Genomic DNA, 14403 nt, shown 5'->3' with positions numbered 1-14403 from the left:
GACGATCAGCTGTCCGTCCTGTCTCCCTGTAGTGCTGTCTTGGGTGTCTCACAGTACGGACATTGCAATTTATTGCCCTGGCCACATCTGCAGTCCTCATGCCTCCTTGCAGCATGCCTAAGGCACGTTCATGCAGATGAGCAGGGACCCTGGGCATCTTTCTTTTGGTGTTTTTCAGAGTCAGTAGAAAGGCCTCTTTAGTGTCCTAAGGTTTCATGACTGTGACCTTAATTGCCTACCGTCTGTAAGCTGTTAGTGTCTTAACAACCGTTCCACAGGTGCATGTTCATTAATTGTTTATGGTTCATTGAACAAGCATGGGAAACTGTTTAAACCCTTTACAATGAAGATCTGTGAAGTTATTTAAATTTTAACGAATTATCTTTGAAAGACAGGATCCTGAAAAACTTTTTAAAACTTAGAGCTCATAACAAAAGACAGATGGGTTTGACAACGTCCCGACAAAAGTTGCGCTCAACCCTGAGACAAAATGCAATGCAAATAGTCTGGGTAGCCATTTGATTAGTGTGATAGAAAAATTTGGTATTCACCTTATTTGTTGGATATGTAACAATTATTTACTTAACAAACAGTAAGATATTTCTGTCCTGCTAATACTGTGTTTTATGGTCTCCACTCCAGCACCCTGCAGCTTATCTGGGCATATGGCTGTAGCTTTAGCTGGCAATGACTTGGTGATAAAAACCTAAAAGCTGGCATTCCATACACAAGATGTGGTGTGTGTGACCTGAGATAGAGAGAGCCTGGAAGAGTTTAGAACAATGCCCCATTGTCTCATCTTCCTGGCATTTGGGAAACTATGTCGGGTTGGGGGTAAAACACCATTCTGTGTAGATAACAAAGGTGGCTTGTGGGAGATTTTTTAAGCATTTTTAGGTCCAATATAATATCCGTAGACTCTCAGTCTAGCAGTCAAGACTGTTGGGCTGACGGTTTCATTATTGCAATAATTAATCGATATTAAATAAAGATGATTGTTTGAAGAAATGACCAAGTCTCTCTCAGTACTACATTTCCACGAAATTAGCTGTTCAGGAGTCTTATGGCTTGGGGGTAGAATAAGTCTTTTGGACCCAGACTTGGTGCTCCGGTACCGCTTGCTGTGCGGTAGCAGAGAGAACAGTCTATGACTAGGGTGGCTGGAGTCTTTGACAAGTTTTAGGGCCTTCCTCTGACACCGCCTGGTATCGAGGTCCTGGATGGCGGGAAGCTTGGCCCCAGTGATGTACTGGGCCATACACACTACCCTCTGTAGCAGTGTCAGTTGCCATACCAGGCAGTGATGCAACCAGTCAGGATGCTCTCGATGGTGCATCTATATCACTTTTTGAGGAGCTGAGGACCCATGCCAATTCTTTTCAGTCTCCTGAAGGGGAATAGGCATTGTCGTGTCCTCTTCACGAGCTTCTTGGTGTGTTTGGACCATGATAGTTTGTTGTTGATGTGGACACCAAGGAACTTGAAGCTTCTCAACCTTCTCCACTACAGCCCTGTCAATGAGAATGGGGGCATGCTCGGTCCTCCTTTTCTTGTAGTCCACAATCATCTCCTCTGTCTTGATCACATTGAGAGAGAGGTTGTTGTCCTGGCACCACACGGCCAGGTCTCTCACCTCCTCCCTATAGGCTGTCTCATCGTTGTCCGTGATCAGGCCTACCACTGTTGTGCCATCGGCAAACTTAATGATGGTGTTGAAGTCGTGCCTGGCCATGAGGTCATGAGTGAACAGGGAGTACAGGAGGGGACTGAGCACGCACCCCTGAGGGGCCCCCGTGTTGAGGATCAGCATGGCGGATGTGTTTTTACCTACCCTTACCACCTGGGGGCGGCCCTTCAGGAAGTCCAGGATCCAGTTGCAGAGGGAGGTGTTTAGTCCCAGGGTCCTTAGCTTAGTGATGAGCTTTGAGGGCACTATGGTGTTGAACGCTGAGCTGTAGTCAATGAATAGCACTCTCACAGGTGTTCCTTTTGTGCAGGTGGGAAAGGGCAGTGTTGAGTGCAATAGAGATTGCATCATCTGTGGATCTGTTGGGGCGGTATACAAATTGGAGTGGGTCTAGGGTTTCTGGGATTATGGTGTTGATGTGAGCCATGACCAGCCTTTCAAAGCACTTCATAGCTTCAGACGTGAGTGCTATGGGTCAGTAGTCATTTAGGCAGGTTACCTTAGTGTCCGTCGGCACAGGGACTATGGTGGTCTGCTTGAAACATGTTGATATTACAAACTCAGTTAGGGACAGGGTGAAAATGTCAGTGAAGACACTTGCCAGTTGGTCAGCGCATGCTCAGAGTACACGTCCTGGTAATCCGTCTGGCCCTGCAGCCTTGTGAATGTTAACCTGTTTAAAGGTCTTACTCACATCGGCTATGGAGAGTGTGATCACACAGTCTCTCTGAACAGTTGATGCTCTCATGCATGTTTCATTGTTACTTGCCTCGAAACGAGCATAGAAGTCATTTAGCTCGTCTGGTAGGCTCATGTCACTGGGCAGCTTGCGGCTGTGCTTCCCTTTGTAGTCTGTAATAGTTTGCAAGCCCTGCCACATCCAACGAGCATCAGAGCCGGTGTAGTACGATTCAATCTTAGTCCTGTATTGACACTTTGTCTGTTTGATGGTTTGTTGGAGGGCATAGCGGGATTTCTTATAAGCTTCCGTGTTAGAGTCCCGCTCCTTGAAAGCGGCAGCTCTACCCTTTAGCTCAGTGCGGAAGTTGCCTGTAATCTATGGCTTCTGGTTGGGATATGTACGCACAGTCACTGTGGGGACGACATCATCGATGCACTTATTGATGAAGCCAGTGACTGATGTTGTGTACTCCCCAATGCCATCGGAAGAATCCCGGAACATATTCTAGTCTGTGCTAGCAAAACAGTCCTGTAGCTTAGCATCTGCTTCAGCTGACCACTTTTTTATTGACCGAGTCACTGGTGCTTCCTGCTTTAGTTTTTGCTTGTAAGCAGGAGGATAGAATTATGGTCAGGTTTGCCAAACGGAGGGTGAGGGAGAGCTTTGTACGCGTCTCTGTGTGTGGAGTAAAGGTGGTCTAGAGTTTTTTTTCCCTCTGGTTGCACATGTAACAAGCTGGTAGAAATGAGGTAAAACAGATTTAAGTTTCCCTGCATTACAGTTCCCGGCCACTAGGAGCACCACCTCTGGATGAGCGTCTTCCTGTTTGCTTATGGCCGTATGCAGCTCATTGAGTGCGGTCTTAGTGCCAGCATCGGTTTGTGGTGGTAAATAGTGTGGTCTACAGCTTATCATGAGATATTCTACCTCAGGCGAGCAAAACCTCAAGACTTCCTTAGATTTTGTGCACCAGCTGTTGTTTATAAATATACATAGACCGCCACCCCTTGTCTTACCAGAGGCAGCTGTTCTATCCTGCCCAAAAAGTGTAAAACCCGCCAGCTGTATGTTATTCATGTCGTCGTTCAGCCACAGCTCGGTTTTTGAAGGAACTCGGCAGGTAGGTTGGCCCAAACATCTTGGAGAACTAACCACAGTTCTTCTGTGGATTTAGGAAGCCTCAGGTGCTTCTCTCGCTTCATGTAATCCAGGACAGACTTAATGATGTTGAGATCACGGCTCTGTGGGGGCCATACCATCACCCCAACTCCATTTGCAAAAATGCAGCCCCAAACTTGCAAGGAACCTTCACTATGCTTCACTGTTGCCTGCAGACCCTCAATCGTGTACCGCTCTCCAGCCCTTCGACGAACAAACGTCCTTCTGCTACAGCCAAATATTTCAAATTTTGACTCATCAGTCCAGAGCACCTGCTGTCATTTTTCTGCACCCTAGTTCCTGTGTTTCCGTACATAGTTGAGTCGCTTGGCCTTGTTTCCACGTCGGAGGTATGGCTTTTTGGCCGCAAGTCTTCCATGAAGGCAACTTCTGACCAGACTTCTCCGGACAATAGATGGATGTACCAGGGTCCCACTGGTAAGCATGAAGTGTCTCTCATCTGCTGCAGTAAGTTTCCTTGGCCGACCACTGCGTCTACGGTCCTCAACATTACCCGTTTCTTTGTGCTTCTTCAAAAGAGCTTAGACAGCACATCTGGAAACCCCTGTCTGCCTTGAAATTTCTGTCTGGGAGAGACCTTGCTGATGCAGTATAACAACCTTGTGTCTTGTTGCTGTGCTCAGTCTTGCCATGGTGTATGACTTTTGACAGTAAACTGTCTTCAGCACCCGCAGTCGGATCCTTACAAGGCACCCAGACCTACGTCCCCGATATCTCCGTCTCTTTCTCCTGCCGAATGACTGGGATGAGGGCCTTGTTGGGTGTCTGAAGTAAATCCTTTGCGTCCGACTCGTTAAATAAAAAATCTTCTTCCAGTACGGGGTGAGTAATCGCTGTCCTGATATTTAGAAGCTCTTTTACGTCATAAGAGACGGTGGCAGAAACATTATGTACAAAATAAGTTACAAATAACACGAGAAAAACATACACAATAGCACAATTGGTTAGCGGACCGTAAAATGGCAGCCATCTCCTCCGGTGCTATTATCAAACACCCCACTTGTCTATTGTTGTCATGTTTTGTCTTTGATCTTCATGTCTTGTCCCTGTGCTTCCCTCTGCTGGTCTTATTAGGTTCTTTCCCTCTTTCTCTCTCTCTCTCCTCCTCCCTCTCTCCCTCTCCCGCTCTCTCTCTCTATCGTTCCGTTCCTGCTCCCAGCTGTTTCTCATTCTCCTAACGACCTCATTTACTCTTTCACACCTGTCCCCTATTTTTGCCCTCTGATTAGAGTCCCTATTTCTCCCTCTGTTTTCCGCTTCTGTCCTGGTCGGATTTCTGTTTGATGTTTGCTGTTCCTGTGTCCTTGTTCCGCCCTGTCGTGTTCTTTGCCTTCTTCAGATGCTGCGTGTGAGCAGGTGTCTATGTCAGCTACGGCCAGTGCCTTCCTGAAGCGACCTGCAGTCTGTGGTCGCGTCTCCAGTCGTTCCTCTCTATTGACGAGAGGATTTCAGTTCCTGTTTTGGATTGACCATTGATAATATCCAGGAGAATCATTATTTGTTTAAGACTGGAATAAAGACTCTGTTTCTATTACGTCGCTTTTGGGTCCTCATTCACCAGCATAACAGAAGAATCCGACCACGAATGGACCCAGCGACTACGGATTCTCGCAACACTGCCGTCGAGATCCAGGGAGCAATGCTCGGCAGACACGAGCAGGAATTGTCTGCTGCTCGTCATGCCGTTGAGACCCTGGCCGCTCATGTCTCCGATCTCTCAGGACAGTTTCAGAGTCTTCGTCTCGTGCCACCAGCTACTTCCTGGTCTTCCGAGTCTCCGGAGCCTAGGGTTAATAACCCACCATGTTACTCTGGGCAGCCCACTGAGTGTCGCTCCTTTCTCACCCAGTGTGATATTGTGTTCTCTCTCCAGCCCAACACATACTCTGGAGAGAGAGCTCGGATCGCTTACGTCATATCACTCCTTACTGGTCGGGCTCGGGAGTGGGGCACAGCTATCTGGGAGGCAAGGGCTGAGTGTTCTAACGTTTATCAGAACTTTAAGGAGGAGATGATACGGGTTTTTGATCGTTCAGTTTTTGGGAAGGAGGCTTCCAGGGCCCTGGCTTCCCTATGTCAAGGTGATCGATCCATAACGGATTACTCTATAGAGTTTCGCACTCTTGCTGCATCCAGTGACTGGAACGAGCCGGCGTTGCTCGCTCGTTTTCTGGAGGGACTCCACGCTGAGGTTAAGGATGAGATTCTCTCCCGGGAGGTTCCGTCCAGCGTGGACTCTTTGATTGCACTCGCCATCCGCATAGAACGACGGGTAGATCTTCGTCACCGAGCTCGTGGAAGAGAGCTCGCGTTAACGGTGTTTCCCCTCTCCGCATCTCAACCATCTCCTCCCATCGGCTCAGAGACTGAGCCCATGCAGCTGGGAGGTATTCGCATCTCGACTAAGGAGAGGGAACGGAGAATCACCAACCGCCTTTGCCTCTATTGCGGTTCTGCTGGACATTTTGTCATGTCATGTCCAGTAAAAGGCCAGAGCTCATCAGTAAGCGGAGGGCTACTGGTGAGCGCTACTACTCAGGTCTCTCCATCAAGATCCTGTACTACCTTGTCGGTCCATCTACGCTGGACCGGTTCGGCTGCTTCCTGCAGTGCCTTGATAGACTCTGGGGCTGAGGGTTGTTTTATGGACGAAGCATGGGCTCGGAAACATGACATTCCTCTCAGACAGTTAGGGAAGCCCACGCCCATGTTCGCCTTAGATGGTAGTCCTCTCCCCAGTATCAGATGTGAGACACTACCTTTAACCCTCACAGTATCTGGTAACCACAGTGAGACCATTTCCTTTTTGATTTTTCGTTCACCTTTTACACCTGTTGTTTTGGGTCATCCCTGGCTAGTATGTCATAATCCTTCTATTAATTGGTCTAGTAATTCTATCCTATCCTGGAACGTTTCTTGTCATGTGAAGTGTTTAATGTCTGCTATCCCTCCTGTGTCTTCTGTCCCCTCTACTCAGGAGGAACCTGGTGATTTGACAGGAGTGCCGGAGGAATATCATGATCTGCGCACGGTCTTCAGTCGGTCCAGAGCCAGCTCCTTTCCTCCTCACCGGTCGTATGATTGTTGTATTGATCTCCTTCCGGGGACCACTCCCCCTCGGGGTAGACTATACTCTCTGTCGGCTCCCGAACGTAAGGCTCTCGAGGATTATCTGTCTGTTTCTCTCGACGCCGGTACCGTGGTGCCTTCTTCCTCTCCCGCCGGAGCGGGGTTTTTCTTTGTTAAGAAGAAGGACGGTACTCTGCGCCCCTGCGTGGATTATCGAGGGCTGAATGACATAACGGTTAAGAATCGTTATCCGCTTCCCCTTATGTCGTCAGCCTTCGAGATTTTGCAGGGAGCCAGGTGCTTTACTAAGTTGGACCTTCGTAACGCTTACCATCTCGTACGCATCAGAGAGGGGGACGAGTGGAAAACGGCGTTTAACACTCCGTTAGGGCATTTTGAATACCGGGTTCTGCCGTTCGGTCTCGCTAATGCTCCAGCTGTCTTTCAGGCATTAGTTAATGATGTACTGAGAGACATGCTGAACATTTTTGTTTTCGTTTACCTTGACGATATCCTGATTTTTTCACCGTCACTCGAGATTCATGTTCAGCACGTTCGACGTGTACTCCAGCGCCTTTTAGAGAATTGTCTCTACGTGAAGGCTGAGAAGTGCGCCTTTCATGTCTCCTCTGTCACATTTCTCGGTTCTGTTATTTCCGCTGAAGGCATTCAGATGGATCCCGCTAAGGTCCAGGCTGTCAGCGATTGGCCCGTCCCTAAGTCACGTGTCGAGTTGCAGCGCTTTCTCGGTTTCGCTAATTTCTATCGGCGTTTCATTCGTAATTTCGGTCAAGTGGCTGCCCCTCTCACAGCTCTGACTTCTGTCAAGACTTGCTTTAAGTGGTCCGGTTCCGCCCAGGGAGCTTTTGATCTCCTCAAGAAGCGTTTTACATCCGCCCCTATCCTTGTTACTCCTGACGTCACTAAACAATTCATTGTCGAGGTTGACGCTTCAGAGGTGGGCGTGGGAGCCATTCTGTCCCAGCGCTTCCAGTCTGACGATAAGGTCCATCCTTGCGCTTACTTTTCTCATCGCCTGTCGCCATCGGTTCATTGGTCCGTTCCGTGTCTCTCAGGTCGTCAATCCTGTCGCTGTGCGACTGTTTCTTCCGCGACATCTTCGTCGCGTCCACCCTGTCTTCCATGTCTCTTGTGTCAAGCCTTTTCTTCGCGCCCCCGTTCGTCTTCCCCCCCCCCCCCCGTCCTTGTCGAGGGCGCTCCTATTTACAAGGTACGGAAGATCATGGACATGCGTTCTCGGGGACGTGGTCACCAGTACTTAGTGGATTGGGAGGGTTACGGTCCTGAGGAGAGGAGTTGGGTTCCATCTCGGGACGTGCTGGACCGTTCGTTGATTGATGATTTCCTTCGTTGCCGCCAGGGTTCCTCCTCGAGTGCGCCAGGAGGCGCTCGGTGAGTGGGGGGGTACTGTCATGTTTTGTCTTTGATCTTCATGTCTTGTCCCTGTGCTTCCCTCTGCTGGTCTTATTAGGTTCTTTCCCTCTTTCTCTCTCTCTCTCTCCTCCTCCCTCTCTCCCTCTCCCGCTCTCTCTCTCTATCGTTCCGTTCCTGCTCCCAGCTGTTTCTCATTCTCCTAACGACCTCATTTACTCTTTCACACCTGTCCCCTATTTTTGCCCTCTGATTAGAGTCCCTATTTCTCCCTCTGTTTTCCGCTTCTGTCCTGGTCGGATTTCTGTTTGATGTTTGCTGTTCCTGTGTCCTTGTTCCGCCCTGTCGTGTTCTTTGCCTTCTTCAGATGCTGCGTGTGAGCAGGTGTCTATGTCAGCTACGGCCAGTGCCTTCCTGAAGCGACCTGCAGTCTGTGGTCGCGTCTCCAGTCGTTCCTCTCTATTGACGAGAGGATTTCAGTTCCTGTTTTGGATTGACCATTGATAATATCCAGGAGAATCATTATTTGTTTAAGACTGGAATAAAGACTCTGTTTCTATTACGTCGCTTTTGGGTCCTCATTCACCAGCATAACAATTGTACATTCAACATATTCTTTCAAACCTTAGTGGTGATGGTGAATGTGCCGTGTAAAGAACGTGTTGCCCATATGAGACAGACGCTAGAGCCACAGTTCCATGGCACGAACTGTGTGTTATATGAGCTCATGACTAGTACATTGGGACTTCACTGACCTGTTAAATATGGCATATATACTGAGTGTCTCAGTTTCACTGCTTGGGGTCATGACCCTGCCCCAAATGCTGTAGCTCAGTAATTACAACACAACATTGGTACAGAATGATTGTGACAAGTAAAGTATTACGCTCATAACATTCGAATGATAGGTACGGTTATTGAAACCAATCAGCATGCAGTTCTTGCTTGCTTGAGTAGAGTGAGATTGTCCTTGTCAAGAAATAAAGAAAATTCACAGGCATCCGATGATCAACTACAATACGTTTAGAGTAGACCCTGGCAAGCTATGGCAGTATTTGTAGATGTTTATGCCAACACCCACAGGTTGGTACGTCACGGTAAACCCTGTCAGCCTGTGGTGGTTCTTATGAAGTTAATTTGAGCTATATGAATGTTCTCATACCCTCAAGGTCACAGAATCGAAAAACCAAAACACTCATATAAGAGGTCAGACTCAAGTATTGTTTTCACCGTTTGGGTTTTCCAGACAAAGTCACTTCTCAACAACCCCACAAAGGACAAACACTCCACTATTTCCTGATATCTCTGACTTACCAACTGCCCAATATCATTTCACCACTATCAGCACAACTGCTGTTGATATAATAACCCTGTTGACATTATCAAGATAATAGAAAGACCATGTACAACAGGGTAAGCTGAAGAGTATGTTTAACAAATAGGTTTTATTGTCATGGATTTGAATGAAACTAGACTAACTTTATGAGGACATCATGTTGTGGACGGTGTAAATTGCATTAAATGTTCACATAGTCAAGTAACAACATTGTAAATGTGTACACGTAGACTGAGCACATCTTGAATTGTGTCTATCCTGACCTTGCATGTCTGCTATTGTTTCTGGTTTTGGCACTCACAATTCAGTGTTTATTCCAGACTTCAAGGCTTCCCTGATGTCCTCCAGTGTGTGTGTGTGTGTGTTGTGTGTGCCATTCTTGATATCCTGTTTTGACTGAGATTGTATTATTCAAATGTAGTTTCTTGCAATGTGTTGTAATTTCAGGGGGGGGTGAGTTAGTTATAAACTTTGTCTCATAAAATGATGCTATAAAAGGAGTATGCAGCATAGACAGGGTCACCGCCATCTGCCAAATGTGTACAGCATGCAGCAGTGTGAAGAGTAGCCAGGATGTAGGGAATACACCCTCACCCACACAAAAATGAACATGCATGCCCTAGTGACTGTACTCATGAACACTATGCCACATCCAATGGCAGTAGAGGTCAACTTTTGAAGAATATTGGCTGTGAGTGGTTAATATTCCTGAAAACATGAGATGAGTGCATGTTCAGTTCATGGGGGAAAATGAAAAGTGTGCCAACTTGAAGACAGGGGGGTGGCAGTTGGTGTTTATCCCCAGTTGAGTAGCTTTGTATCCTTGATATCACTATTACTGCATTGTAGTTATTGCTTTACTAAACTCAGTATTATGAAATCTTTCAGTGCTGTTCACAAATATCTCCTAGGTCATAGCCATTCTGACGTACCACCATTCATCATACGACATGTTTTTCCTCTGGTGTTGAATTCAAGCTGAGTAAATCTGGGCTCAGGAAGTACTGGTGGTGCAGGATAGTCAGCAACCCCCAACATGGATAGGTAGATAGTCACTCTTAATGTCACCAGCCCAAGATATTCGTGACTTTAAACAAACAACTACATCAGTCAGTCGCTAACTGGATGGCTATGAGAAACAACCTTCGCATAACCTTTTGTCCTAAATGACTAAATGATAATTATGTCATAGCTGAACATTGTAATGTATCAACAACCAAATACAGATGTGCTTTGCAATTCAGTAATATGTCATTCAGGGACGATTGCATCACTTCATTATAAGTGATATTGCAAATCTATTATAGTTGACAGTATATTTTATTAATCTACAGTATATAGCTCCATTGATTATGTTGTGACTTGTAATGATTGTGGTAAGTGGTCGTTTCACTGTCCATTCTGCTAAATTACTCAGATGTCAAATTTTCTAAGAGAAACCATGGGCTATGTAATACACTGCTCAAAAAAATAAAGGGAACACTTAAACAACACAATGTAACTCCAAGTCAATCACACTTCTGTGAAATCAAACTGTCCACTTAGGAAGCAACACTGATTGACAATAAATTTCACATGCTGTTGTGCAAATGGAATAGACAAAAGGTGTAAATTATAGGCAATTAGCAAGACACCCCCAATAAAGGAGTGATTCTGCAGGTGGTGACCACAGACCACTTCTCAGTTCCTATGCTTCCTGGCTGATGTTTTGGTCACTTTTGAATGCTGGCGGTGCTCTCACTCTAGTGGTAGCATGAGACGGAGTCTACAACCCACACAAGTGGCTCAGGTAGTGCAGCTCATGCAGGATGGCACATCAATGCGAGCTGTGGCAAGAAGGTTTGCTGTGTCTGTCAGCGTAGTGTCCAGAGCATGGAGGCGCTACCAGGAGACAGGCCAGTACATCAGGAGACGTGGAGGAGGCCGTAAGAGGGCAACAACCCAGCAGCAGGACCGCTACCTCCGCCTTTGTGCAAGGAGGGGCACTGCCAGAGCCCTGCAAAATGACCTCCAGCAGGCCACAAATGTGCATGTGTCAGCATGCAGCTCTAACCAGAATAAAAAGAGGAGTGGGAGGCCGCGGTGCACAACTGAGCAAGAGGACAAGCACATTAGTGTCTCAAACAGACGCCTCACATGTCCTCAACTGGCAGCTTCATTAAATAGTACCCGCAAAACACCAGTCTCAACGTTAACAGAGAAGAGGCGACTCCGGGATGCAACTAAGAGTTGTGAAATTTTACCACATACCTGTGAAAATAGTACCAAAGCGATAAAACAGTAAAAGCCCTTATCTCTAATTCACATGGCATGTCATCATCATCACACACTGAATTCATGTAAATTAGACGTCCATCAACCACAGACTACGTGACTGGCACTATTGGCCAAGGGGGTAGTGAGGTTGGCTCATTATCACAGAAAGGTGATCTCATGGGTGAGGGGGAAATAGTGTGCTTGAAAAGAGGGTGAGGGGCATTGTACGAAGGCAAAGTCAGGTCAAAGCAAAATCAACCCAACTCTCGCAAAGGGACCCTGAATGAAATGGTTGGCCTTTGAAGAGCCATTTCTTTTTTTCCCGAAGTTCATGTTTAACCTTTGGAAGAAGTTGTAGCAATTAGCCTATATTTAGCGGGTTTGTTGACCATCTCTTTCTTATCTTAATTTCCTTTGCTGCAGGATTTGCTTTCAAGGTAGCTATTGGGACATCTTGGGGTGGGTTACCTATAGTGCCCTTTTAGGCCAGCACATTTAGGTGAGGAGCATAGATGGGTATATGTGTTACCTTCTTTATAACAGTAGCTGAAACAGAAGTATGATAGAATGCATGCACACTGTCCTATAACTGTAACAAGTCAAAATCTTTAAATCATATAGGGCAGATGCTAAGTGTGAAGTGTGAGTGAATAAGTCAAACCCACTTAAAATACAAAATAGACTTAAGGTTGATTACCGGCCATATAGACTGCAACAGTACTGAAGGACAATGATACAATATATATGTGAGATTAAAAGGACATAAATTAAAGCGTTTCAACAAGCTGTCTTTGTCAGAGCAACTGATTTTCATTGTGTTGCACAGTACAGCTATGATTGAGCAGTGGTTCAAATGGGCAACATGTACGAGCCGGGAGACGTCAGTCACAATCTCGAGGAAAGTTCAAAGCTTAGCTGGTTATATAAACACACATTGTTGAAACACAATGTCCAACGGACCCCAGAGGACTTTTTCACCATGGGACCAAAAGATTAGCGCGATATTATTAGACCCCAACGAAGTTTGATCTTCTATGCTTGTGCTATATCGAGAGGTGTCAGCTTATAATGTTATCACAGTGGGATATACTCTTTGATATGAGAAGTGTGTCATTGTACTACAACACATACTAACTGTTCTAGGGATATAAAATATTGGGTTATTTTTGAGTACTTGTGTGTGTCTCTCTGTGTGTAATATAATTGTTTTGATGCATACAGGTTAACAAAAAGAATGTAGTTCTATGTTTGGTCAAAAGGCGGCTTGTGCCAAATCATGCCTTGAGATTCCTAGTTGGGTAGGGTTTAGGTGGGCATCAGCCATACTCTAGAGGTAGATGGAGTGTAGTGACAACGACTTACTTGGCAAGATCCTTTGGGATAGCATTGAGTTGGTGGGTTCTCAACAGACAGCTAGCAGGGCAACTAGGAAAGAGAGAGCGAGAGAGGCTTTTTTGAGAGGGGTTGCTCTTTGCGAACAGCTGTAGAAGTGAGTAAACAACAGCATAGGGTTTCTGGTGGCTTGCTGCCAGCTATCCAACTTGGTGTGGTTGTCATTAACCACCACCCCAGCCCTCTGCTCTGTAGGCTAATGCATGCATAGAGAGTGCTACATGAATGCCACTTTACAATCCTGTATGTAATGGGAGCAGCGGTAACCTCGATGGGAGGGGGGAGTGAGCCGGCAACCTATTGCTGATATTCCCTTGAGCAAGGAACTTAACCCCCTAAACTGCTCATTGGGAACTGCACTGCGGCTATCTTCTGCTCCAGCCTCTCCAACCTAATGTGTTTCTGTGTGTGTGTGTGTGTGTGTGTGTGTGTGTGTGAGAGAGAGCGAAAGAGCGCGAGAGAGACAGATTGATGCACTGGGTTATTTTGGTCAGCCTATCTGTTAATTTCCATCACTCTCCTTTATATATAGTGTATGCTGATTAACCTTTCCCCTAATTCTTCTTGAGATCTTTATTTTCAAACACTATATATACAAAAGTATGTGGACACGCCTTAAAATTAGTGGATTAGTCTATTTCAGCCACACCCGTTGCTGACAGGTGTATAAAATCGAGCACACAGCCATGCAATCTCCATAGACAAACATTGGCAGTAGAATGGCCTTACAGAAGAGCTCTGTGACTTTCAATGTGGTACCGTCATAGGATGCCACCTTTCCAACAAGTCAGTATGTCAAATTTCTGCCCTGCTAGAACTGCCCTGGTCAACTGTAAGTGCTGTTAATGTTAAGTGGAAACGTCTAGGAGCAACAATGGCTCAACCGTGAAGTGGTAGGCCACACAAGCTCACAGAACAGGACCGTCGAGTGCTGAAGCGCAGAGTGTAAAAATCATCTGTCCTCGGTTGCAACACTCACTACCAAGTTCCAAATTGCTTCTGGAAGCAACGTCAGCACAAGAGATGTTCGAAATGGGTTTCCATGGCCGAACAGCCGCACACAAGGCTAAGATCACCATGCGCAATGCCAAGCGTCGGCTGGAGTGGTATAAAGCTTGCCGCCATTGGACTCTGGAGCAGTGGAAACGCGTTCTCTGGAGAAATGAATCATGCTTCACCATCTGGCAGTCCAAAGGACGAATCTGGGTTTGGCGGATGCCAGGAGAATGCTACCTGCCTCAATGCATAGTGCCCATTGTAAAGTTTGGTGGAGGAAGAATAATGGTGTGGGTCTGTTTTTCATAGTTCGGGCCAGGCCCCTTAGTTCCAGTGAAGGGAAATCTTAACGCTACAGCATACAATGACATTCTAGATGATTCTGTGCTTCCAACTTTGTGGCATCAGTTTGGG

This window comes from Salvelinus alpinus, chromosome 35 (assembly GCF_045679555.1).
Source record: "Salvelinus alpinus chromosome 35, SLU_Salpinus.1, whole genome shotgun sequence".
NCBI lineage: Eukaryota > Metazoa > Chordata > Actinopteri > Salmoniformes > Salmonidae > Salvelinus > Salvelinus alpinus.
This window is presented reverse-complemented; position numbering follows the sequence as displayed.